Genomic DNA, 26600 nt, shown 5'->3' with positions numbered 1-26600 from the left:
AGACTGCCCCTATATTGTTATAACAATGTTGAAAACTGAATACTGTGAGTAAAAATGGGGAGGTTCTTCTCTTACAAGCACTTAACAGAGCATAATGACTTCATCTCAAATTTCCAACAAATTCACCAGTTGCTTTGGGCATTCCAGTAGACACTGCCTTTCTTGTTAAAAAGAGCAGTTATTGTCATTGCTTTCCATAAAACACATCTGCATGCTGCCACGTTTCTCAAAATTCTGTGATTTTTCTCCTAGGCATTTACATGGCCTCCACCAATATGCTTACTATCACACTCTTACCATACACAGGATAGTTTGTCCAAATGAACTCCAGTTTTCCCTTCTTTGTGCACCATGAATGACTGATGAAACTGCAAACAGCTGCTATGATAGGTCCAAAATAAGGTCATTGCCCTTGTACCATTATTTTAATCCTAATGTCAGTTCATTATAACTCTGCCCTCTGCCTCCCTGCCATCTCTTTTGACTTTGTTACCCATCATGTCACAGAGTGCTTTCAGTTAAAGAGCAAAATTCCATAGTTGTTTTCAGCTCCCCATTACTAAATAATTTCATTCAGTGCATGTAAGCTTTGCTGTTAAATGTGGGACAAGACAGTTTATAATAATCTATCATTTCACAGTTTTTCAAAGCATGTTTCAATATCATCTTATTTAATCCTCAGAGAAATTCTACTTATATTCTCACTTAATGATGTGAAACATGAACCACAGGGAAGAAACAAGGCTTACCTATGGTTACAAAGCTAATAGATGTCAGAGCTAAGAGGAGACTACAGGTCTCTATCCTGGTAAAATATGCTTTCTAGCATATGACACTATTCAACACTTGATTTTCAGACTATGATAAATTCATAACATTTAGTTAACTCTACATATTAGTTTATAATTTTATTCATATCTTCCTCTTTATGCCCCTTAAGGGAGAAGCTACTTGCCAGCATACAGTGGTTTCTGGTTTCTTTTCATGCAGAATTCAGAACACAATTATAGTCTAATGACTCAAGAGTTTCCCAGAGCAGGAAAGCTTTTCTAAAATGAGTTACTAGATCCTTCATTTTTATTCATGGCTGTATGAAAAAAAAAAAAAAAAGGAAATATGGGATCACAATTCTTTACCCCCTTAGATAAAGAACTGAAAATATATTCTCAGAGCATACTGTATCAGACCCTGGACTATGTGTCCTCAGATCTGTTTATCAGAGAAAATACTTGGTAGCCTATCAGCTCTGACTAGTCTCAAATGCTCCTGACCTAGCTCCGGAGTCTGAAATCTTTTTAGGAAAGGAAAACTTGCCTAGCAGTTGCCAAAGTTCTGGTTTACTGATGCTGAACGCTTTGTAAATCCATTAAATGCAGTTCAGAAGTTTTGATGTTGATCTTTTTATTTTTCTTTTCTGTCAGGCTGCAGAGATCATGAGCTCTCTGTCACATGGGATTAGAAGGCATATTGCCTGTCATGCCTTCATGGTTGATGATGCAATTGGCAATCCAAATAGAAAAAGTCTGGCTCAAATATTGTAAAGACAACACAGACATAGGAGTCTTATGCTATAAGATTCATCTTTTTTTCCCTGTCTCTTAATATTCTTGATAAAATAGATGTTACTTCATGCTTATATGTTAAGAAACAATGTGCAATCATTCAGTAGTAACTTAAAAGATGGTGAAGGATTCGTATTTGTGTTTTTGGAAGATAACTCAACTGATAGTGTTGAAGGTAAGTTAGGGACCACAGAAACAAAGAAATGTCAGCACACTGTTGAAATAATCTAATAAAAAAAAAAAGAATAGGATCTATGATGGTTAAATTCAGGTGTCAACTTGACCAGGTTATGTTAAAAATGTGGTACATGGTGGCAAAAAGCAGATTGGGCTTTTATAAATGTTATCATTGTTTGAAGAGTCTTTATAAAATTGCATACTGATCTCACTGTTGCAAACCCTTAGTATACTACTGTTTATGTTTACTCTTATGTAAGAGAGCTTAAGGAAGTGATCCAAGATGATGAGGCATCCTTGCTCCATTTAGGGAGCATGTTTTCTCCCATATAGCTGCTTTCACCTCCCTTAGGACATTATCTGCACAGTGAAATACAAGTTCTATACACATTGTTGATGGAAATGCAAACATTGTGGCATGTTCAAACAAGAGAACACCACTTTACAATGGAAAAAGATGAACTATTGGCACTTGCACAAATATGAATGGAAAAGTGGTACAAGGGAACTCTTATGTAATGGAGTAGAAGTATTTTATATCTTGATTTGAGTATTAGATATATGAATGCATGCACCTTGTCAAAAATTTTCCACTTAAAATTTATGTATTTTATATTGTGTAAAATATACCTTAAATTTAAAAAAGTCAATTCACAGGCACATCACTGACCAAGCTCTTTGGAAGGGGAAAGAATGAAAGCTAAGGGCAAGTAATATTTTCTGATTAAGTGAGGTCGCAGTTGTACAAAGTATTTCCATTCATCTTAAATGGGGAAATGAAGTTTAGAAAGAGTGTACTCTAGCTAAGGATCGTATGTTCAGAGTAAATTTTACCTTAGAAAAAATAGAGAAAAAGATAGTTGGACACACTCAAAATTTAATATCTATATACATATGCACTCATGTGCAGACACATACATGCATGTACACACACTTGCACAGACATTTGTACAAACATGTTCAAAATCCTTTATAAATGTTTTCATTCGTTAAAATGATGGTGAATATTGCATACTATGAAGGCGATTTGTTCTAAGAGACCAATACAGATTCATTTTATTCCAAATAATATTTGATATACTGATTACTATATTTTATATCAATCAATTTAAGCCAAAAAGTAGAAATTTAATAGAAACTTAAGTTCTAGAAATATCACTATTAAAATGTCTATTTAAATTTTAGTTTATATTAACAGACTTAACCATTACTTTAAGAAGATCTATCTATCTTCATTCATTTTATGATGTCAAGATTCTGACTTTTGCTACTTTTCTAATCTGCTTTTTGCCACCATGTACCGCATTTTTAAGCAATGTCAGTGAAAAATACTCTGCCCAACTAAGGCAGACCACTCATATACTCCTGGCCTTGGTTTGCCACTAAAGCAAGCTACCACGTTGCTTGTTTAAGCCACTATACACTCTAATACTTACCTATTCTTGATATTTTTCACTAAGTTATCTGGATTTAAGATCTACATCCTTGGATTACTAAATTCTTTCTTAAAACCATTAATATACTCTACTGGCACTTTGTATTACTTATAAATAAAATAATTTAAAATTTAGGGAATATCCATAAACATTTGAGTTATGAACTGCAATTAATCAGAGCTGTAGCTTATTACCTATTTTTTTAATTAAACCTTCAAAATCTCATCTATGGAATTGACTGATACTCAGATAGAAACTTAAAAATGCCATAAATTTAAACTGCAGAGACCTATGTAACACAGTAGCATTTTAGACTATCATTCTGCCTGACGTTTTTCAGCTGTGGAGCCCATCTTAGCAGCACATGCTGGGCACCATATCAAGGGGCACACTTGTGTACCCTGCTTTTGTAAATTATCTCTTAGCCCAACAACATGAAGTGCCTCATACCAGCACTTTATTATCTTCACCTATGACCTTGGTGTCTGACTGTCCTTCAGACTTTAGCTTCAACCATAGGGTTGAATGTGCCTTCACTTTTCTGGATTACATGCCTGACTTCTAGCTCGAGTTCTTCTTCATGACGAGGACACATCCACAGATTAGATTATAGTGCATTACATATGCACTCACTCACCACATTTGATACCTTTTACACACATTGATAATAGATTTGTAGGTAGGTACACTAAGCTCTCAAGTTCCCTCTGGATTTTGCTCACCAGATTTTTTTCTTGCTATTTTGCTAGTCTAATCATAGTGTAAATAAATTGCACAAAATACCAAACTGCTTTTAAAATGTTTTCAGATTCTTACCGATGTATTCCAGCCAAAGACCATCAAGATTATTTTTGTAATTGAACAAGCTGAAAGGGATAATAAACATCATGAGGAACTGTGGAAAGTCTCAGTAAAATGTAATAAGAAAGGACATTGTACCAGTTTGAATCTGTTGTGTACCCCAGAGAAGCCAGGTTCTTTAAACTTCATTCAGTATTGTTGGGTGGGATCTTTTTTTATTGTTGGGTGGGATCTTTTTTTATTGTTTCCATGGTGATTGACCCACCCAATTGTAGGGTGGTAAATTTTAATTAGATGGTTTCCTTGGAGATGTGTCTCCACCCATTCAAGGTAGGGTTGCTTACTGGAGCCCTTTAAGAAGGAACCATTTTGGAAAGACCCAACAAAGTCCACAGAGTACACACAACCAGAGATCTTTGGAGATGCATAAGGAAAACACCCCTGGGGAAGCCTCATGAAATGAGAAGAGAAAGCTAGTAGACATCCCCATGTACTTTTCCAGCAGACAGAGATATTCTGGACTCGTTGACTTTTCTTGAATCAGGTATCTTTCTTTTGTTGCCTTAGTAGGGACATTTTCACACCCTAGAACTGTAAACTTGCAATGTAATAAATTCCCTTTCTTAAAAGTCACTCCATTTCTGGTATATTGCATTCTGGCAGCTTTTACAAACTAAAACAGATATATATAGGATTTGAGCTTGTTTTAGATTATTTGGTAGAGAGTTTAAGGATGTGGGGTGCTATTCTGTACTGGATGCTACCAGGAAGTAAGGGTAATTTTATATTTGGATATCTTAATTGATCTTATATAAGAGCAAATACTAATCAAGGCAAAAGCAGTTCACTGGTTAAAAAAAAAGCAGTAGATACTCATATTAGTCAAAATAGGAGGTTGTGGGTCATTTTTTGTGGTTTGGGTTTGTGGTTCATATTCTTCTCTGTGTTCAGATATGATTACAGCATGGTCTTGCTTTTGTAACAATCCATTATAGTTACAGAATTGTGCTCTGAGAAATTATTGATACTTAACAAAATATGAAGGCCTGGCCATGAATGGCAGGCCAGATCCTAAATGTCTGTGGCCACTTTTGTCCTTCTATATTGGTTTCCTATTGCTGACATAAAAAGTTACCACAAACATAGTGGCTCAAAATAACCAAAAGTTATTATCTTACAGTTTTGTGGGTCAGAAGTCCACATGAGTGCCAATGGACTAAAAATAAAGGTGTTGTCAGGAATATGCATTCCCTAGAGGCCATCTGAATTACTTGGGTCATGGTTCACTTCCTCCATCTTCAAAGCCAGGAAAGGTAGTTCAACTCCTTCCACATTGCATCAACTCCACTCTTCTCTTCTGTCTCCCTCTCCTGCTTTTAAGGACCTTGTGATGACAGTGGGCCCAACGAAACAATTCAGGGTAATCGCCCCATTTCTGCAAAGTCCCTATTGCCATATATGGTAAAATATTCACAGGTTTCAGGATTAGGACATGGTTACCTTTGGGAGATAACCACTATTCTGTTTACCATATCTCTTCACTCTGATGCTTACTGTACATCTCAAAATTTCTTAAACAATTAGAAGAAGTTAACATAAAAGAATACATTCCAGAATATGGAGCCTTGGTTTGGGTGATCCAATGATACAACACTGTCTAGGACTCAGTGAGAAAAGCTAATACTTCATCCTTAGCTTTTCTCATGGTTGCTAGCAGAGCTTCCAATAGCATTTGGTTGTAGATGCTTTCTACTTGACAATTAAAAGGTGAAAAGTCTGGATTCCAACAGCTTTCTCTTAAGTGTAAGGGACTTTTTCCTAAGGGTCTCAACAAACCATTTCTCCAAGATCATTGGTTCAAATTGCCTAGGTCTTCCCATCCAGAAGTACTCAATGACAAGGGGGATAGACTGACTATAATTGTTTTAGTCATATCTATTGGGGGGAATAGTGTTGGGAAGTTATTGCAATTGGCTACCACATCAACTAAGGTACTTGTTAGCACCTGATCAATTGACAGGGTTAAAAAAGAATATTAAAAATGTATGGATAATATAATAAGAAGGCAACTTATGTTTGTAATCTATGTCAACTGTGGTCAACAACCAGATTGCTGGTGATTTATTAGTGAAATATCACAAAAAATATTAGAAACTAGGCAGGTTTAAAAAATAAAAAGGACTGGGTGCATGGGTAGTTCAGTGGTTAGAATGCCTGCCTTTCATGTGGGAGACGTGGGTTCAATTCCTGGACCATGCAGCCAAAAAATAAATAAATAAAATAGAATAAATAAAAATAAATAAAAGGGACCATTACAAATTCCCAAGCTTAGTGCAAACAATGAATCAATAGTTAATAGAATATTTAAGAACTAGAAGATATAAATATCAAAAACTGGAATGACTAGTCAAAGCCAAGACAGTAAAAAAGCTAATAAAGAGAGAAATGATAAAAGTGTCGAGGACCCCAGGGGCTAATTTCAGCATCAAGAAGTCCTTTATAACTGATGTTCATCTCCTACTCTGGTGTCTGGAACAAAGAAGCTGCTTATAAATGTTTCACAGGTAAAATGTAATCCTTTTACATTAAATATATTTTAAATTAAAGTAAGGACTTATTCTGAAGTTGTAGCTAATCTTGGATGCTAGGATGAAATCTGATAATGAAGTTAACTGAGACCTGTATTTTGTGGGGTATGTCATAAAAGAAAGCAAGAATGTTCCAACATGGAGCTAAGGGTATATCAACTGAGGAAAGGAAGTGGTAAGTGTGGTATATACATACAATGGACTACTGAATGGTTGCAGGAAGGGTTGAAGTTGTGAGGTATGCAACTAGGTGAGTGAAATTTGAGGACAGTATATTGAATGACATGTCAGAAACAAAGAGACAAATATTATCATGCCTCATTCATATGGACTCACTATAACATACAAACGCGAAGAAATGCAATTGAGAGCATAGGTTACCAGATTAAGGCCTATTGTAAAGGTTCTTAGATTGTGAGCTCTTACAGCAGTCCCAGCAGTTCTGTATACAGAACTATTTCAGAGTTGTAACTATTATTTCTAAATTCTGAGATGCTGGGCTCTTTGTGTAAAACTTGGTCATTCTCTGGAACTCTGGGTATTTGTGTGACATCTGAGACTCAGAGTTAGAGCCCTGAAGCTATGAAAGTCAGCATTGCCCCATATAGTAACTGTTAGAAAAGCTGAAAAAGTGATTAGACTTCAAGTAGAACTATGAATGAAGCTAATCTGGATAGGACTAAGGTAAGCCAGAATCCAGGGTAAAGGATGATATGGACTATATTTTAAAACTTCAATTTCTGTGTGAGGCCAAAGGAAGAGATCTTTATTTGGTGCAAAATTTATATATCTGGTGCCACAATATCTAATTTAACTTTTATGGTCAGTTTATTTGAACACTATAATTACATGGACTCTTGAATACAGAGTGAGGCATTGTTGGTTTGTGATGCACTGATACATTCCAAGTTGGACAGAGAATAAAAAGTATTTGCTAAGCACCCTGGAGGGACTGGGAAGAAAGGAGGAAATATTGAACTTTCCCACCTAGGGAATTGCTGATATTCTCAAAATCACTGGGGACAACAAATTCAATAGTCCGAGCCCTCAATCTTGGGGCTGGCTACTATGAAATTTATTCCTGCAGAGGAGCTAAGCCTACTTATAACTATATTGGGAGAGTCACCCCAGAGAAACTCTTTCGTTGCTCAGATGGAGCCTCTCTGTAAGCCAACTATGCAGGTGAAGTCTCTGCCTTCCCCTACATGGGACATGACTCCCAGGGGTAAGCCAGGACCTGGTACTATGGGATTGAGAAAGTTTTCTTGAATAAAAGGAAGAAGAGAAAAATGAGACAAAATAAAGTTTCAGTGGCTCAGCTATGTGATGGTATTGTGGAAAAAATTTGAAAGAAACCAGGGGAGACCAGAAAACACCACCAAAAAACCACAAATAGCCCATGGTGGAGGGTTCCATCAGGAACACTGAGAAGGAAATGCAAATCCCTTATATCCAGATCCTACCTTACTCCAAACTGAGAACTGCAGTCCAAAACATTCTTATATGGGAATTTTTTTCTGTTTTGATGAGAAATAAATGGATTTCTTGTGGGAGGGGGGAAGTATAGAAATATAGAAGGGGACAAAATATAGACGATCCATGCAAAAAAAGAAATAGTATATTTTAATTTCTTTCCCCCAATTCAGTTAGAAATAAGAGATGCTTGCCCTGAAGATCTATATATTTTTGGAAAGTCTAGTATTTTATAAATTAATCTGTATGTTTTGCTGAAATGAGAAATAACAAAATAGCCTAAAGGGATAATTAAATTGATTCCAAATACTTGTCCCATGGGTTTTAGGTATAAAATAGGTTCCCACTGTTAAACATCAATTCAAAGTCCAAGTAAAAATTATGTGATTGCTTACCTGAATCAAATAAATGCTTATCGGATATTTACTATTAGGTATTAGAGAAGTTATTTGACAGGGAAAGGACTCTTTGGAGTCAAACAAAACTGAATTTAACTTTGCTCAGCTTCTCACTGCATGTTTGACACTAAAGAAGAATACCTAATATTTGAAAGGAAGAAGTAAAATTTTCCCTATTTGCAAAATATATAATACTATACAAAGAAAATCCTGAAAAATACACAGTGGAATTACTAGAACAGAAAAATGAATTCAGCAAAATGGCAGGGTAGAAGATCAACAAGCAAAAATCAGTGTTGTTTCTAAACACTAGTATAAATTCTATATAATTTGAGTAAATCAAGAAAAGCATTCCATTTACAATAGCAGCTAAAAGAATCAAACATCTAGGAATAAATTTAATCAAGGATCTGAATTTTTTATGGGTAACTACAAACCACTGCTGAAATAAATTTTAAAAGACCTAAATCAGAGGAGGGACATTCTTTGTGCGAGGATTGTAAGGCTAAATATTATTAAGATGTCAATTCTACTTTGATAGCTGATTCTTCAGGGCAGATGGTTACAGGTTTAGCAAGAACTGAAGGGTTAATCTCTTCAGGTGGAGGATGGATGGCAGACTCTCAAGGCAGACTAGAGGTAGGGAAACTGCTTTTCTCTATGCATACTGAAGGTTGGGTAGCTATCTCCTCACAGCAGGCTGGAGGTGGGGTAGCTGTTTCCTCAGACCACTAAAGGTTTACCTAGCAAAAACTCAGCAGAATCCATGGTTTCAATGTCCCCACTGCCATTATTATCAACCATATGCCCACATTTCAATTTTCAGGATCCCATTCCTTTCCAATCAATTGTCCTCACTTTAACAGCAGACACCCTGTTATATTGAGAATTTAGTTTATGCTGTAAATCTGCTACTCACCCAAAGAAACTCTGGGTCTGGTTTTCAGAAGTCTCAAGTTTGGGGCCATAGGAAATAATATTTTTTTTCAGAGAACACATAGAAAGTTTTACATCTTTCATAGGGTATTTATGTTGCAAATTTGTAGCCTTCAGCTCATCCCTTTCTTTTTAAACTGTATCTAGAATATCTAGGAAAAACCACCCAACATCATTATACCATTATACTCTGTTAAGGGGTCAAAAGTACCCTCACCCAGAGCTTGCCTCATATAAGAGTATGAACAACAGTAATCAATGATGCTATTTTGCTTATCTCTATTGCCAACTCAAGCCATGGACTGTCAATCTATCTTGAGTATTGGAAATAGAGTCATTAATGCCTTTGGTTCTAATAAGAGTGGAAAACCAATTGCAAAAACCCATTTTTTAGATTCTGTTTCTTAAGAACCACACCACTCTCTGTACCAAAGCAGCATTCATCAGGGTTATTTTGGGGAACTAGGACCAATAGAATATATTCTTAAATATTATGAGATTTTATAAATATTGTCTCATGCGACTGTGAGGATGCACAAGTCCAAATTCTGTAGTGCAGGCTGCAAGGTGCAAACTCCTATTAACGTTTTTGATGAAGTTTGTTGACTGAAGTAGAGATGAAAATTCTCTCTTCTGTCTGCAGAAGTCATCACTTGTTCCAATCTTTTTTTTTTTTTTTTTTTTTTTTTTTTTTTGCTGCGTGGACCAGGAACTTAACCCAGGTCTCCTGCATGGCAGATGAGCATTCTACCACTGAACCACCCATGCACCCAGAAGAAAGACTTTTCTGACTGGGAAACAAACCCAGGCCATAGCAGTGAGAGCACCAAGTCTTAACCATTAGATCACCAGAGACCATCATTTCTCCTTTTAAAGCTTTCAATTGACTGGATTAAATATCTCTCAATTCTAGAGGCACTCTCCTTAGTTGATTGTAGATGTAATCAGCCATAGATGCAGTCAACTTACTGATGATTTAAGTTCACAAAATATTCTAGCAGTAACAGTTAGGCCAGTGTTTGTTTGACCAGACAACTGGGCAGCATTACCTAACCAAGTTGACAATGAACCTAACCATCCCATTGTTCTAGTTTGCTGGCTGCTGGAATGCGACTCACCAGAGATGGATTGGCTTTTAATAAAAGGGGATTTATTTCATTAGTTCTTCAGAGGAAAGGCAGCTAACTTTCAACTGAGGTTCTTTCTTACTTGAGAAGGCACAGGGTGATCTCTGCTGGCCTTTCCTCCAGGCTTCTGGGTTCCAACATCTTTCCCCGGGGTGATTCCTTTCTGCATCTCCAAAGGCCTGGGCTGGGCTGTAAGTGCTGAGATGCTTGTGCTGTGCTACCACATGTCCACCCCTTGTCGACTTGGCAAGTATATGCCTCACCTTAAAGGATATTAAAGTGGCACAAATTCTCTTCTGGTTATGGACCTATGAATCTCAAAACAAGTTATCTGGTACCAATATGCAAAGGAAGGACAGTCACAGAATCCACAGGGAGAAATTGGAAGGAACACCTGCAGGGCAAACACCATTGGATTTCAAAGTCTGAAAGTCATTTATCCTTCAGCTTTAGAAAGTGGAAGTCCCACTCTTCCAAGGGCCTATGCAGTGGCCTGCCTCTTTCCAAATCAACCTCGGGGGACATTGAGGAGGCCATCTTTTTCTTGGCTCCACTCTCTCTAGGCATCAGGGCCACACCTGGGCTCTCTGCCATTTCTGGGGCACATGCGCAACCCTTCCATGTGGTGGCAGCCAGGCTGTCCCCAGTCCCCAAGGAGCATGCTGTACCTTCTCAAAGGCCTGAAGTGGCATAACTCTTCTACTGTGACGAGATGTGAGACTTAATCCTCTGCCCTCAGGGCAAACTCACCCTCTCCATATATATGGGTAGGTCCACTCTCCTGGCTGAGGTTTCTTGGCTTCAGACCCGAGCTTCCATGGTTCTCACTCTGCAAACTCCAATTTGTCCCTTTTGTGTCCCAGTTTGTTCAGATTGGCAGTGGTTTCATTTACACCAACAATCTCTTCAAGTGCTCCAGGACTTCTCCATCATTCTCTTCACAGTTCCTCCAAAATCTTCCCCTTAGCCATCCAAAAAAACCATTCCAACATATCTGGTATTTGCAAGCTGCAGCAGCACTCCACTCTCCGGTACCAAAATCTGTTCTAGTTTGCTAGCTGCTTGAATGCAACTCACCAGAGATGGATTGGCTTTTAATAAAATGGGATTTATTTCATTAGTTCTTCAGAGGAAGGGTGGCTAACTTTCAACTGAGGTTCTTTCTTACTTGGGAAGGCACAGGGTGATCTCTGCTGGCCTTCTCTCCAGGCTTCTGGGTTCCAACATCTTTCCCCAGGGTGATTCCTTTCTGCATCTCCAAAGGCCTGTGCCGAGCTGCGAATACTGAGATGAGGTATGTTGAGCTGCTTGGGCTGTGCTACATTGAGCTCTCTCATTGAGGCACCAGCCAATTAAATCAAACATAATTCATTGCAGCAAGCATGCCTTCTAGCCAACTGCAGATGTAATCAGCAACAGATGAGGTTCACATGACATTGGCTCATGTCCACAGCAATAGAACTAGGCATCTTCACCTGGCCAAGTTGACAACTGAATCTAACTACCACACCCATCTACCCAAAGCAACTTACAGATTCAACACAGTGTGAATCAAAATTCCAGTAACCTTCTTGTCAGAAATGAAAAAAAGAGCCAATCATCAAATTAACCTGAAGAATAGTGGAGGCATCATATTTCTTGATTTTAAAGCTTGTTGTAAAACCCAGGAATAAAAACAGGATGTTACTGGCACAAGAACAGACATATACACCAAAACGAATGATATTAATAGCTCAGAAATCAACCACATTTACGCTGATCTGATTTTTGACAAGGGGGCCAAGTTCAATTGGGAAAAATAGTTTTTTCAATAAGTAGTACTGGGAAGCTGGATATCCATAGGCAAAAGAATGAAGGTGGATCCATATCTCACCCTATATATATAAATCAACTCAAAATGTATCAAAGACTAAAATACAAGATACAAAACTATAAAAATCTTAGGAGAAAACAAGGGGAAATATCTTTAGGACCTGGTGTTGGGCAATGGTGTTTTAGACTTTACACCAAAAGCATGATCAACAAAAGAAAAATAGAAAAATGAGATTTCATCAAAATTAAAAACTTTTGAGCAAAGTTATTATCAACAGTGTAAAAAGACAACCTACAGGATGGGAGAAAATATTTGAAATCCTATATCTGATAAGGATTCAATATCCAGAATATACAAAGAAATACTACAACTCAAGAATAAAAAGGCAAACAACACAATTAAAAACTGAGCAAAAGACTTGAACAAACATCTCTCTGAAGAAGATACACAAATGGCCAGAAAACAGATGAAAAGATGCCAAACATAATTAATCATTAGGGAAATGCAAATCAAAACCACAATGAGATACCATTTCCTACTCAATAGAATAACTATTATTCAAATGATGGAGTAATTTTGGTGAGAATGTAAAATGGTGCAGCACCTGTGGAAGACAGTTTGGTGATTCCTCAGAGGCTGAGGACAAAACTGTCATATGACTGAACAATCCCACTTCTATATATACCTGAAAGTTGTAAGCAAGGTCTTGAATAAGTATTTGCTCACTGATGTTCATAGTGTCATTTTCACAATTTCCAGATGGTGTAAGAAACACACGTGTCTATCAAGGGAATATTTATTCAACCATAATGTGGAATGAAGTTCTGATATATGCTTCAGCATGATAAACCTTGAAGATATCATGTTATATGAAAGAAGCCAGACACAAAAGGACAAATATTGTATGATCTCACTTATATGAAATAATTAGGATACAAAATGCATAGAATCAGAAACTAGAATACAGGTTACCAGAGACCAGGGTAGGGGTGAAGCATAGGGAGTTAACACTTAATTAATACCAAATTTGTTTGGGGTGATGAAAAAGTTTTGTTAATGGATGGTGGTTGGATGATAGTACACATTAATTAATAGCACCAAATTGTTATTTGAAGGTGGTTAAATGTAACATTTTAGGTTGTGCCTATTTTTAAAACAAAACTTTTTAAAAACCATTGCTTGTACAACACAAAGAGAAAAACCCTAAAGTAAACTATGTACTATTATTTAGAGTTAATTATAATAATATTATTGTTCCATCAATTATAATAAAATTATCACACTAATACAAATGTTAATAAACAGGGAAAGCTCTGTGTATTGGTTTGGGGGACTATATGGGGACCGTGTACTTTGTTTGATCTTTCCATAAATATACAACACCTTAAATTTAAAAAAAGGAAAAATGAGCTAATTTCATTAAGCCTTAGTTTTGACTCCATAAAAAAGATAGAAATATTTATTTAGCAGATTTATTCTAAGCATTAGAGATGATGTGTGTGAAAATACAGTGTAGCACCTCCCTAGTACAAGACACTCAATAAATAAGAGCACCTATTATTAGGAATACTGAAGGGTTATAGAAATATAGAAATGAAGAAATAAAATACAAGAAGTGTTTGCCTGTGTGTTTTTTCCTAGTTATCTAATCTCATTTGAGTTTCATAAAATTCATTTTATTGCCTAAAATCCAGTCATTCCAGACACTCTAGTAACAGAGCAGAGCTGAGAGAATAAACCAACAGAAGTTGGAGCTCTTTCCTTTCCTTGTTTTCATTAGACTTACCTTCTCATTAGGGCATAAAATCAACAGAATATTTTAGCATTTCAAAGACTTTCTTGCTAATCCAGTAAACCAAAAATAGACATTGAGTAAACAAGAGGGAAATTTACAAAATCAAGAAGTTTGAAGTTATGTCCTTGATCAAAATTTGATTGCACCAGGGTGAATGTCTCCCTGGCAATATGAGACATGATTCCCTGGAATGAGCCTGACCCTGACACCGTAGGCTAGACAAAGCATTCTTGACCAAAATGAGGGGGGAAAACGTAGCAAAATAAGGTATCAGTGGCTAAGAGAGTTCAAATAGAGTCGAGAGGCTATTCTGGAGGCTACTCTTGTGCAAACTTCAGCTTGATATTGCTAATTGCCCCAGTTTGCCAAACCCCAACAAACGCCATGCCTGTTAACCCTAAAAAAATCTAGAACTCTGAGATTCCACAAAAGTTTCACACAATGAAATTACCTTTCAGAAACCTACAACCTCCAAATGATTCCTAAGCCAGATAAGTCCTGAAACCAAGAGGGGCCAGCCTCTCCAAGAACTTCAGTTGGTTCCATCCCCCTATCCCATATTATCAACACCCTTTTTCAACATGAAAAAGTTAGAATGGACATAGCTGAAATATTCATAAATGTTAAAAGAATCAAGGAGAAGGAGGAGATATAACAGAGAAATAATATTTAACAAATTAATATGCCTGCTGAATCATTATATTGATATTTCTTTTAGTCTCCACTGTCTTGGAGTAGCTAGAGGGAAAAACCTAAAATTGTGGAATTAGCCCATGACAAATTGTGAATTATGTTCTTTAGTGCTTGTTATACTATACTTTGGAATTTATTGTTTTTTGATATACATGTTATATTTCAAAATTTAAAAATGTTTAAAAAAAATCCTTTTGTGAGACCTGAACTAGGTGTTCAGGAAGAAAGACAGGAATTTTGGACACCATTTGTGGTGGTTTGATGTATTTACCTCAGAAAAAACATGTTCTTAAATGTAATCTGTTCTTGCAGGTGTGAGCAAAATATTAGTAGGTCTTTTGATGATGTTTCTTCAGTTAAGATATAGACCAACTCAATCAGGAGGATTCCAGTAGTAGAATAAGATTAGGATTCCAGTAATAGAATCTTTTATAAGAGTATGCATTTCAGACAGAGAGAGAAAGCCACTAGAAACAAGAAGCTGAAATGGAAACCAGAAGACAAGGAGGAAACCAGACAAAACTACCATGTGCATTACCATATGTTCCATTGCTTTTGCTTATCCATTCATTTGTGGTTGGGCTGTTTTCACCTTTTGGCTATTGTGAATGTTCTGCTATTAAAATTAATGCTCAAGTAAAAAGAAAAAAACAAAAACAAAAAACAATCAATTGCGAAACCTTCCTGGCCTCAAAGTCTAGCCACTTATCCCTCCTTTTCAAGCAGTGATTTATCTCCTTGGTTTTTCCTGGGAGCCATCAAGGTCTGTTAGCTTTAAGGCAATGGCTCTTATCCCTGGTTGCACATCTTTTTTAACCTTTTTAAATTGTACAATATAACATATACACAAAGCAAAGAAAGAAAAAAGCAATAGGTTTCAAAGTACTCTTCAACAAGTAGTTACAGGACAGATCCCAGAGTTCGTCACAGGCTACCATACCATCCTCTCAGATTTTTCCATCTAGCTCCAGAATATAGGAGGCTAGAAGGAATAAATATTTTTTTTTTATTGTCACAGTTGACTTTTTTCTTTTTTGTAAAAAATAATATACAAACAAAAAAAGCAATACATTTCAAAGCACAGCATAATAATTAGTTGTAGAATAGATTTCAGAGTTTGATATGGGCTATAATTCCACAATTGCAGGTTTTTACTTTTAGCTGCTCTAAGGTACTGAAGTCTAAAAGAAATATCAATTTAATGATTTGGCAATCATATTCATTTGTTAAATCCTACCTTCTCTGTATAACTCCACCATCACCTTTGATCTTTTTCCCACTCTCTAGGGGTATTTGGGCTATGGCCAGACTAACTTTTTCATGTTGGAAGGGACTGTCAATAATATGGATAGGGAGATGGGATTAGCTGATGTTCTGGAGAGGCTGGGCCCTCTAGGTTTCAAGACTTATGGAACCTAGAGGGCCCAGGGACCCAACTGGAGGTTGTAGGTTTCTGGAAAGTTACTCCAGTGCATGGAACCCTTGTGGAATCTTATATAATGCCCTAGGTGTTCTTTAGGATTGGCTGGTATGGTTTGATTGGGGTTTGGAAAGTTATGATAGGTAGCAAAGTCTAAGAGAAGCTTGCATAAGAATGACCTCTAGAGTAGTTCCTCAACTTTATTTGAACTCTCTCATCTACTGATAGTTTATTAGCTACACTTCTTTTCCCCCTTTCAGTCAGAATGGAATTGTTGATCCCACAGTGCCAGAGATGGACTCATCCCTGTGAGTCATCTTCCATGCTGTCAGGGAGACTTTCATCCCTGAATGTCATGTCCCACATAGGGGAAAGGTCAATGATTTCGCTTGCAGAGTTGGGTTTAGAGAGTGAGGCCACATCTGAGCAACAACAGAGGTCCTCCAGAAGTAACTCTTAGGCAAACTTATAGGCAAGCTAAGCTTCTCCACTACCTACATAAGTTTCACAAGAGCAAGCCTCAAGACCAAGGGCTTGGCCTATTGATTTGGGTGTCCCTAAAGTTTGACACAGTATCAGGGGTTTCCCCAGTGATAAAATTTAATAGCTACATATTTTTTCTCCCATCCATCAAAGGACTTTGCCAACATTTTTTGGTTATCTGATTAATATATTCTAGGATGTATCCAGGCATTACATTAAACTATACAGGATTAAAGGCCCTCATTCTTATTCTGGGTTCCCTGTGTTTCAGTTGTTCAAATGAGCTAAACAGATAAATTGAGTTAGATTTGTGCTACAGAAAATTTAAATTCCAGAAAAAATTAATCTTTCTTCCTCTGGTTTCAAAGAGTAGGTGAGGTTTTAAAATCTAGACAATGTCTTTCTTACCCCTGTGTAAGTCCTGATTCTTCATTCTTACCTCTAAATACCAGGTTATAGACGTATAAAAAAACAGCCTCTCAAAATCCAGAAATGATAATTATCACTCTGGACTAAATATGTCTACTATAAGAGTTTACAATCTAGGCCCATTTTCTTATAAGCATTATCTAAAGGAGACCATACCATAATTGTTCCTTCATTTTTGGCTTATTTTGCCTCATCAAATGTCCCACAGTTTGATTCACATCGTTGCCTGCCTCATGACTTTGCTCCTTTTTACAGCAGCACAGTATTTTATCATGTGTATATACCACATTGTTCACCAATATACTTCTCAATCAGTCCATCCTTCAGCCACCTTTATTCATTAGGTTTTGTGTATAATGCCAAAGCCCACAGTCCATCAACATTCTCAATTTTAATTAATTTCATTGTTCCCAAAGAAAGATAATCAGTAAACACACCCTCACCAATTAGGAAATTTAAAATTCCCCTTAACTCTTGTCCTATGCCCCCCCACATTATTTACCCTTGCTGTTGTTGTGGTACTTACTGTTGATATTTTCCTGTTAAACATAGTCCATAGCATGCAATAGCACTTCCCCCCGTACCCTGGACTTAAACACTCTTTGTACATGAATCAAACCTTTGAAGTAGTTCTTGCAAAGATTTATTTGTATTTCTAGTGTTAATCAGTGGGACACATAGGTCTTTACAACCCTTTTCAATCTTGTTCACCTTCAGTATGGTAATATTACTTATAGACCCACTAGGGAACCACTTTCATTTCTATTTATTCCTTTACATTTGTTCAACCACACTAGCTAAGCGTTCACCCATCTCTAGGTTCTATGGATCTCCAAGTCCCAAATTCTGTATTATAAGCCTCTGATTTTACCTTTATCATGGTCATAAAAATGAAGTCATACAGTATCTATCCTTTTGTGTCTGGCTTATTTCACTCAGCATTATGTCCTCACAGTTCATCTGTCCTGTCATGTGCTTCAGGATGTCATTTCATCTTACTGCTGCATAATATTCCATTGCGTGTGTATATATATGTGTATATATATATATACACCACATTGTGTTAATCCACTCATCTGTTGATGGGTATTTAGATTGTCTCCATCTTTTGGCAATTGTGAATAATACTGCTATGAATATCAGTGTGCAGGTGTCTGTTTGTGTCCCTGGTTGCACATTATAATTGCCAGATGAGCTTTTAAAATAGACTGTTGCCTGAGTCCTATCCTCAGAAACTTGGGGTTTAATTTGTCTGTAGTGGGGCCCTGGGATCAATGTTTTTAAAGGTCCCCCAGTGATATCAACGAGCACTCAATATTGAAAGCCACTTTTTTAAGGCAAACTTTCTCTTGTGCCTCAAGCCGATCACAGCTCATCCCAAAGCCACCTTCTATGCTGCAGAGCAGGCTGCATTGTACAGCTGCCTCACTTTCTTCTTGGGACCCACTCTTGTTACCTGACACTAGAAGAGAAACTTGCTTCACTGCTCTAGCTCAACATTCCTCCCAGTGGTTGTAGGTTGAGTCCCCATTATTTGTCCTCCAATGCTCTATTGCAGTCCTCAGGTGTCCACTGAGTTTTGGCATCAGGGAAATGGTATTTTGGTGCAGATACAGACTATGCTCACCAGGGCCATAAAAAAATAGATCTCTAACATACATTCCTCTGATGATCCTTCTATACTTCAGCTCTACCATATCATATCATTTTCTTATTCATAAATGATAGATTTAATGTCTTTTACAAAAACGCATTCTCTTACTCACTTACCAATCCCTTTTTTATAACCTTTTTTGAGTCTCCTGGGGGCCCAGCACTACACTAATGTAAGACCTACCCCCTTATTTTGTTTGCAAGTACGTTGTGACACAAGACTCACATTTTTTGAAACATTGAGAGAAAAGCCCATAAAAGTTACTAAGGATAGGAATTTAGCTCTCCAGTGAATACTTATTTTGTGATCTGTCAGTGAATAACATCCTCAGCCATTTTTCATATGATAGTATATGGTTTCTCCTATGCACAATTCATTATCTTAGGAAATAGAATTGTCAGTAAAGAAATACGATTATTGTGAAACCACGCTATGGAAACCAAACTGAGTGCTATAATATAAAGGAAATTTCAATAATACTATTCTCAATTTTTCCCTTTTTCTTTTTTGCATGAAAATCTTAAAATTAGATTTCTGATCACGTATCCTACCCCTTTTCTAACCAGCTCTGATCCTAGATTTTAGTCATTTTTAACATACATTAGTCATTTTAATGTGTTTTAGCTGAGAAATTTCAGAACTTCAGATGCCTCATCTCACAAGAGACTCTAGGGGAAGTCATGATTAATCATAATAATTTACAAATAATCTTTGAAGGATATTTGTGTACAGAAGTGCTGTACATTAAACTAGTTTTAAAAGTATCTTTGCTTACTTTTATTAACACATGGAATCATTTGGTTTAGGACCAAATGAATTTTGTATATAAAAATGTCTTCAGTAAATGAAAACATTTGAGGTTGAGGTGTCTTCTCATGTTTCTCTTTGCAAATATAAAATGCTGTTCCTTTTTTCTCAATGGCAAATGTTGCAATAATTGGTAGATTTGGTGACTGTACAGTTTCTGTGATCCATTCCTTAGCCACCTCAACTCCCGCCACATCAAATACACACCCTACACACAAACATACGCACAAAATATATATTATTAATAGTAGAGGAAGTTTCTGCTTGCACAAATTGACCACCAATGAATTATAATCATAGCTGGGTGGTCCAGTGGACATGAGGACTTCCTTCTCTCTACAGTTGCCTTTTGTATTTTCCCTCATTTTTTCACCTCTTGTCACGTCATCTCAATTTCAGCTCTGTGTAGTCTTCTCAACTCCCAGCTCTGCATAATCTCTCAAACCTAAAATAATTCCAGACCTTGGTCCTAAATCATTTCTACCCACAACCAAATTCTCACCAGAGTGGTCACTGGCAGATCTTATGAGAGTCTAGTTTCCCCCATACAAATCTAGACAACCTTATTTCTATTTTTACTGTCTCCCACTCCTCTCTGATTTAGAATGGAATTTGGATTTGTTTTGGGTAATTAACAAATCACAAAGAAGAAGATCATTGTGGAGAAGGCCAAATTAAAGAGCATCTAACAGATAAGGAAAACTTATAAATGGGTTTGATTTTCCATCAACACTTATGATTCAACCCTCGAAAAATATTAAATGAGATTATTATGCTGCATTTAAGGGTAAGCAAGTGTTGGGAAAACCTAATTATGTTTATAGGCCATGGATCAAAGGGAAGAAAAATTCTAAACACAAGCAACAGGAAATTAAAACAGGCGAACCAATCCTTTAGCCCAGCTGAAGAGAAAAGCAAGGGTCACCAGGAGTGAATAATGAACTTAGAAGTACTTACCAGAAGGTGTTGCTCTCTACACATACTTCCCTCCTCTCTCAAATCTAGAGTGTCTCTGATAGGGGTTTTTAATATACAGCAGCAGTCCTAGCCCCTGCTGGAAACCTACCTTGAGAGGTTGGAGCCAGAAAATACTAGAAGATACAATGATACAGCTCCAACACAATAGAGTAAAAATATGTTGCTAGGCAACTAAATTAGAAGCTGATTTTTTTGTCCCGCTTATGTTGATTAGCTTTTATAGGAACATGAATAGGGTACTATACTTCAGGAACATTGTGACTTAAATTAGTCTCTGCAAACCTATATTTTTTTCATAGAGCTGATTCTCAAGTAGTCTGGGATTTGAAGATCCCTGACTTGTGGAGAATTCTTTATTTCCCAGGGGAAGGAGACACATGGGAATTTAACCATTATGGTACACAACATTTATTTCTAATTGAAAAATCTCTACACACACATACATTCCATACATGGTATGCAATCAATGGCTCACAATATCATCACATAGCTGTGTATTCATCACCATGATCTTTTTTTTTTTTTTAACATTTTCATCACTCCAGAAAGAGAAATAAAAAGGAAAAAGAAAAATCTTATACATACCATATCCCTGGCTCCTCCCTCTCATTGACCACTGGTATTTCAATCTACACAACTTATTTTACCCTTTGTCCCCCCTATTATTTATTTACTTTTTATCCATAATTTTTTACTCATCTGTCTATATCCTAGATAAAAAGAGCATCAGACACAAGGTTTTCACAATCATACAGTCACATTGTAAAAGTTATGTCTTTTATAAAATCATCTTCAAGAATCAAGGCTACTGGAACACAGCTCAACAGTTTCAAGTACTTCCCTCCAGCCACTCCAATGCACCATACACTAAAAAGAGATATCTACACAATGAGTAAGAATAACCTCCAGAAAAACCTCTCAACTCTATTTGAAATCTCAGTCACTGAAAAATTTTATTTTATTTTTTCTCATTTCTCTTTTCCCCCTTTTGGTCAAGAAGGTTTTCTCAATCCCTTGATGCCAGGTCCTGGGTCATCCCAGGATTTCTGTACCAAATTGCCAGGGAGATTTACACCCCTGGGAGTCATGTCTCATGCAGGAGGGAGGGCAGTGAGTTCACCTGCTGAGTTGGCTTAGGGAGAGAGGTTACATATAAGTTAGAAAAAAGATTTCCTGGGGGTGACTCTTAAGCCTCATTTTATGTAGGCTTAGCCTAGCCTTTGCAGGAAAAAGTTTTATAAGGGCAAATCCCCAAGCTTGAAGACTCAGCCCACTGATTTGGTTGTCCCTACCACTTACAAGAATATTAAAAATTCTCCAAATGGGATAGCTGAATATTTCCTCCCTTCTCTCCAGTCCCCCATGGGGACCTTGCAAATACTTCTTTATTCACTGTCCAAATTATTGTGGGATATATTGGGGCATCACATTAACCTGGACAAACCAACAAAATCTCATGCCCTAGTCAAGATTCCATGTACTTATGCTGTTCAACTAAACTGACCATACAAGTTAAATTAGGAAATGTGCTACCCAAAATATAAATTTTGCATCAAATAAATATCTCTCCCCTAGTCTCACACAGAAGTTGAAGTTTTAAAATATGGATGATATTATCCTTTATCCTGTGTATTAGCTAAGTTTCTCTAGAGAAACAGAATCAGCAGGAGATTTCCATAGATATAAAATTTATAAAAGTGTCTCACATAACCATGGGAATGTAGAGTCCAAGGTCTGTAGGGCAGGCCGCAAGCTGGTAACTGTTATGAAGTGTTTCAACAAACTCTCAAGAGAGGCTAGCTGGACAACTGTGGGGATAGAAGAATCCAAATCCATATGGCAGGCTGTGAAGCTGGGGACTCCAATGAAGGGTCCGGATGAACTCCACAGGAGAGGCTCACAAGCTGAAGCAGGAAGAAAGACTGTCTCTTCTGAATTTTCCTTAAAACCCTCCCTGTGATTAGATTAAGTATCATTCATTGCAGAAGGCACTCCCCTTAGCTGATTAAAAATGCAATCAGCTGTGGATGCAGCCGTCATGATCATGATTTAATTCTATGAAATGTCCTCATAGCAACAGACAGGCCAGTGTTTGCCTGACCAGATGAACTGGCACCACCATCTATCCAAGTTGATACATGAACCTGACCATGACACCCTGTATTCTGTTCTACCTTAATCCTATCCAGATCAGCTTCATTCATATTTCTACTTGAAGTCTGATCACTTTTCAAACAGTTTCTGTCTGGGATATTGCTCACTTTCATAGCAGTCCATAACATTTTAATGAATTTCTGAAGAATATGGCACATTTTTTTCTCTATGTGTGAGACCTCAGTCAGTGAATATATTTCTTTATTTGGGGAGAGACATTTATCTTTCATGCAGATTGAATGGGAATATAAAACTGTGGCGTTTTTGAATTGCTAGGCTTTTAAATTTATTTCAGTTGTTTTAGCAAAAACAATAGGAGCAATTGCCTTCCATTATCATTTCTATGAACTAGACACTTGACTATGTGTTTTATATATACTGCCTTATTTCATCTTATTACTGTCCTATAGAGTTGGTTTTCTCATCCCCATTTTACTTTTGACAATGTGGAGATGCTTAGATAATTGTTAATGATAGGTCTCACCACTTAAAAACAACAGAAGTAGAATAAGCCCTATTTCCAAGGTCCATGATATTTTAACCCAACACCACTGCCTTCAACATCCAGGAAGACAAGTGAAAGATGAGCATTTGGTAAACTCATTTATTTCTACATTTGACTATTTATTTATTTTTCTCCCTTACTTTTAAAACTCCCTTTGAAAAACTGTAACCTTGCTTCAGCTAAGTAAATGGAAGAGAGTTTTCTTCCTGAATAAAAACATATGGGTGTTAAACTCATACTGCTCTTGGTCACTCACTTGCTGTGTGACTTGTGCAAAATGTGTGTGCACAATGTGCATACATGATATGCATGACGATGAGGCTGGCCTGGATAATCTCAGAAGTCCATGTTGTTTCCTAAGCCGGTGTTCATCAGAGTGGTCTGCCTCAGAACCCTAAGAAGTCGGTGAAATCTGGGCTGAAAGGTGAAAATTCAGTTGGGGAGAAGTGCAGAAAACCATAACTTTGATCCCTTCCTGACTCCAGTTTTTCTTCACAGTTGGTATTCATTTGCTTCAAACCCTCAGATCCCAAAGGATAGAGTGTTACACAAACAACATTAGTGACCATGCTGGCACACACCTCAGGAAGAGGGAGGGGGTAGAACTACATAAATAAATAATGGAACGTTGGAATTGGACAATGTTCTGGTCTTTTGGGGCCACTACAGTTTGCTGATTTGGACCACAGAGGGCTCCAGGGGTTGTAAAACAACAAACCACAACATGGGGCCCACTTGAAGCCTTTCACCACAGTGTGGTCAGCCAAGAGCTGATAAACCAAAACTGTACAGCAGAGCCACTGGAAATCTAACCTCACTCGCAACTCCAGGGTGGGCTCAGGAGTCTTTTGGGCCTATGGTTTCCAAAGACCAGTCTGAAGACTTGCCTCCATCCATATCAAAGTTTTCAGAAGGCAGCTGCAAAATGCAAACAAATACAAAAACAAAAGCAAATTGTGTACATTTTATCATAAAGCTAAATTGAATCATTTAAGGGACAGTCATTTATTCTTCTTTATCTGCATTGTAAAATTAAAATGTATTTTCTTTTATAAAACTAAGATGATATTAACGGTAGATTTTATATGTTGTTTGTGCTATATTCTATATTTTGGGTTGGTGTTTATATGCTGTTTTGTTTCTTTGCTTGGCAAACTTATATCAAGTTCCAGACTTATTTTTGAAGTTTTACTGATCCATGAAATCAAATAGTGTGGGCTTCTCTGTTTTCAGGTGTGCAGGAGGCATGAAGCCCCTAGGGTCTCCTGCTACACAAATTAGACTGTAGAGTTACACCTGAAGTATAGAAAGCCTTCCGCAAGGTTGGAGATTTGGGCCAGTTGCCCTAGGTCTGTGTTTTGGATTGCATTTTATTTCCACCGTTCAATTGTGATTCAGCAGGCTTTAAGAAAAGCTCAGTTAGTCAGTACTAAAGAAAAATAAAAATTTAAGAAATAGCCAAGATTTATTTATAGAAACTCAGATTTAGCTCTTAAGCTCAATAAGATAGAATGCTGTTCTTTTCTGTTGTCTCTTCCCTTTGAAGAAAGACCTTGATATTCACTGTAACCTGATTTTACTGGATATTAAGTATGATTTGGGTGGGAATAGGAGGTCAATGAAAACCATGGCTACCAATTTCCAAGCACACATAATATGCCGGACAGTTTTCATGTATTTTCTTCAGCTCCCTCAGTTTTAAAAGACAGGAAACTGCAGATTAAAGTAGTAGTGCAAAATGATAGAAATAACAAGCATTTTGGCATCCAATAAATCTGGGTATGAATCCTAGATTTATGGCCTTGGACAACTAATTGAACTTTTTCCTCACCCATGAAATGAAGCCAACAATAAGAATTTATGGAGTTATTATGAGAAATATATAATGTAACATGTATGAAGTATTCCATTTAAAGTCTGCCATAAAGGAGGAACTCAATATTTGTCTAAACAACTTTCTCAAGTATGTGATTCTCATAAATAGCAAGGCTGTAAGCTCTGGTCTCTGGCTTACAGTCTGTGATCCGCGCAATATAACAAGCTGGCTCATAGAACAGTCTTAGCTCACTGGGCCAAAAGCATGACGTTTTTGTATTATTCCCCATTCACTACCTTTAAATATTCCATCAAACCTTCCTCTCCCCTATCTTAATGGTAGTTTCAGGGAGGTTCCACAGCTTTTAGATTTACTGTTAGGTATAAAAGTGTGCATACCAATCTAGTTTGGCCAGTTGAAGTGTCAATATCATATCCCCTGCAGACTGTGATCTTGATGTCCCTCTATTACCATGCCAATATTTACGCGACTCACTTTGACAGCCAAATTGTGGAATACCCTCTCTGCTCCAGGTGTAGAGACACTCGGACAGTATTCTGTTGTACAATTCCTGTCCAAAGGACAAAACATATTTATCATTTCCCGGTCTTTGTGGGTTGGAAGTCTAGGCATGACCTAGATGGGTTCTCTGCTTAATATCTCCCAAGGTTGCTATCAAAGTATTAACTAGGTCTATCATCTCATCTGAGGCTGACTACAAGAAATGATCTGCTTTTGTTGGTAGAATTCGAGTCCTTGTGGCTGTATGACTGAGTGCATTGGCTTCTTGCTATCTGTCAGCCAGAAGCTGCCCTCATCTCCTAGAAGCTATCTGCAATATCTTGCCATGTGAGCCTCCCAACATAAGCAGCCCACAACATGGCAGCTTGCATCTTCAAAACCAGCAAGGAAGTGAGAGGCTCCAGCAAGATGGGTGCAACTATCTTATATAATATAATCACATAATCACATACATGTGATCACATGCATCCTGTCACTTTTGCTATATTCTGTTGTTTAGAAGGAAGTCACTGGATAGAAGCAAGTCACACTCAAGAGAAGAGGATTCCACAAGGGTCTGAACATCAGGTGGTGGGTCTCCTGGGACTCCACACTAAAGGTTATAGGTTGAAATGTAAGGATTCCATTAATCCCTACTGAAAGTTGTAAGCTGAAAAAGAAAGTAGGAATTCCATAGTATTTCCACCAAACTATACAGAGCACCTTAGGGGGACTGGGAATCATAGAATAGTTGAGAAATTCGTAACTTAAAATATATAAGCCTACATTCTTACAGCCTGCCTCTGTATCTATAGACCTATGGTCTTTTCTTACAGGGCAGACCTTTTATCTTAAAGACACTTGAAGTCCTATAAGTCCTTCCACTAAAATAGTCATAGCCTAACAGAATTACATTGTATGTTTGAGGAATTAAGGGACAGATGGAGACAGGAGAACTTCAAATCAGTACTGGATATCCATGAACATCTGACAGATTATTTTTATTTCCCAAAGGGGTGTATACTAAGGGTTAGAGTGAGGGATGAGGATACAT

At 37.2% G+C, this 26600-nt stretch overlaps 2 long non-coding RNA genes across 3 annotated transcripts in view; both read right to left on the bottom strand.

Moving 5' to 3' along the window:
* The window catches only part of LOC143647971 (uncharacterized), an 85723-nt gene extending 65020 nt beyond the window's left edge, over positions 1-20703 (bottom strand). For both annotated transcript variants that reach the window (XR_013158291.1, XR_013158290.1), the window contains exon 1: positions 20550-20703. This is a non-coding gene — a long non-coding RNA (uncharacterized LOC143647971). The remainder of the gene's footprint in view (positions 1-20549) is intronic.
* On the bottom strand, positions 1321-12156 carry LOC143647972 (uncharacterized). The gene is made up of 3 exons (XR_013158292.1): positions 12031-12156; positions 3992-4041; positions 1321-1523 (listed from the first exon to the last, which is right to left on the bottom strand). It is a non-coding gene; the product is annotated as an uncharacterized LOC143647972 (long non-coding RNA).
* Positions 20704-26600: the final 5897 nt, after the last annotated feature.

Source organism: Tamandua tetradactyla, chromosome 10, assembly GCF_023851605.1.
Source record: "Tamandua tetradactyla isolate mTamTet1 chromosome 10, mTamTet1.pri, whole genome shotgun sequence".
In the NCBI taxonomy this organism is placed as follows: Eukaryota; Metazoa; Chordata; class Mammalia; order Pilosa; family Myrmecophagidae; genus Tamandua; species Tamandua tetradactyla.
This window is presented reverse-complemented; position numbering and strand designations above follow the sequence as displayed.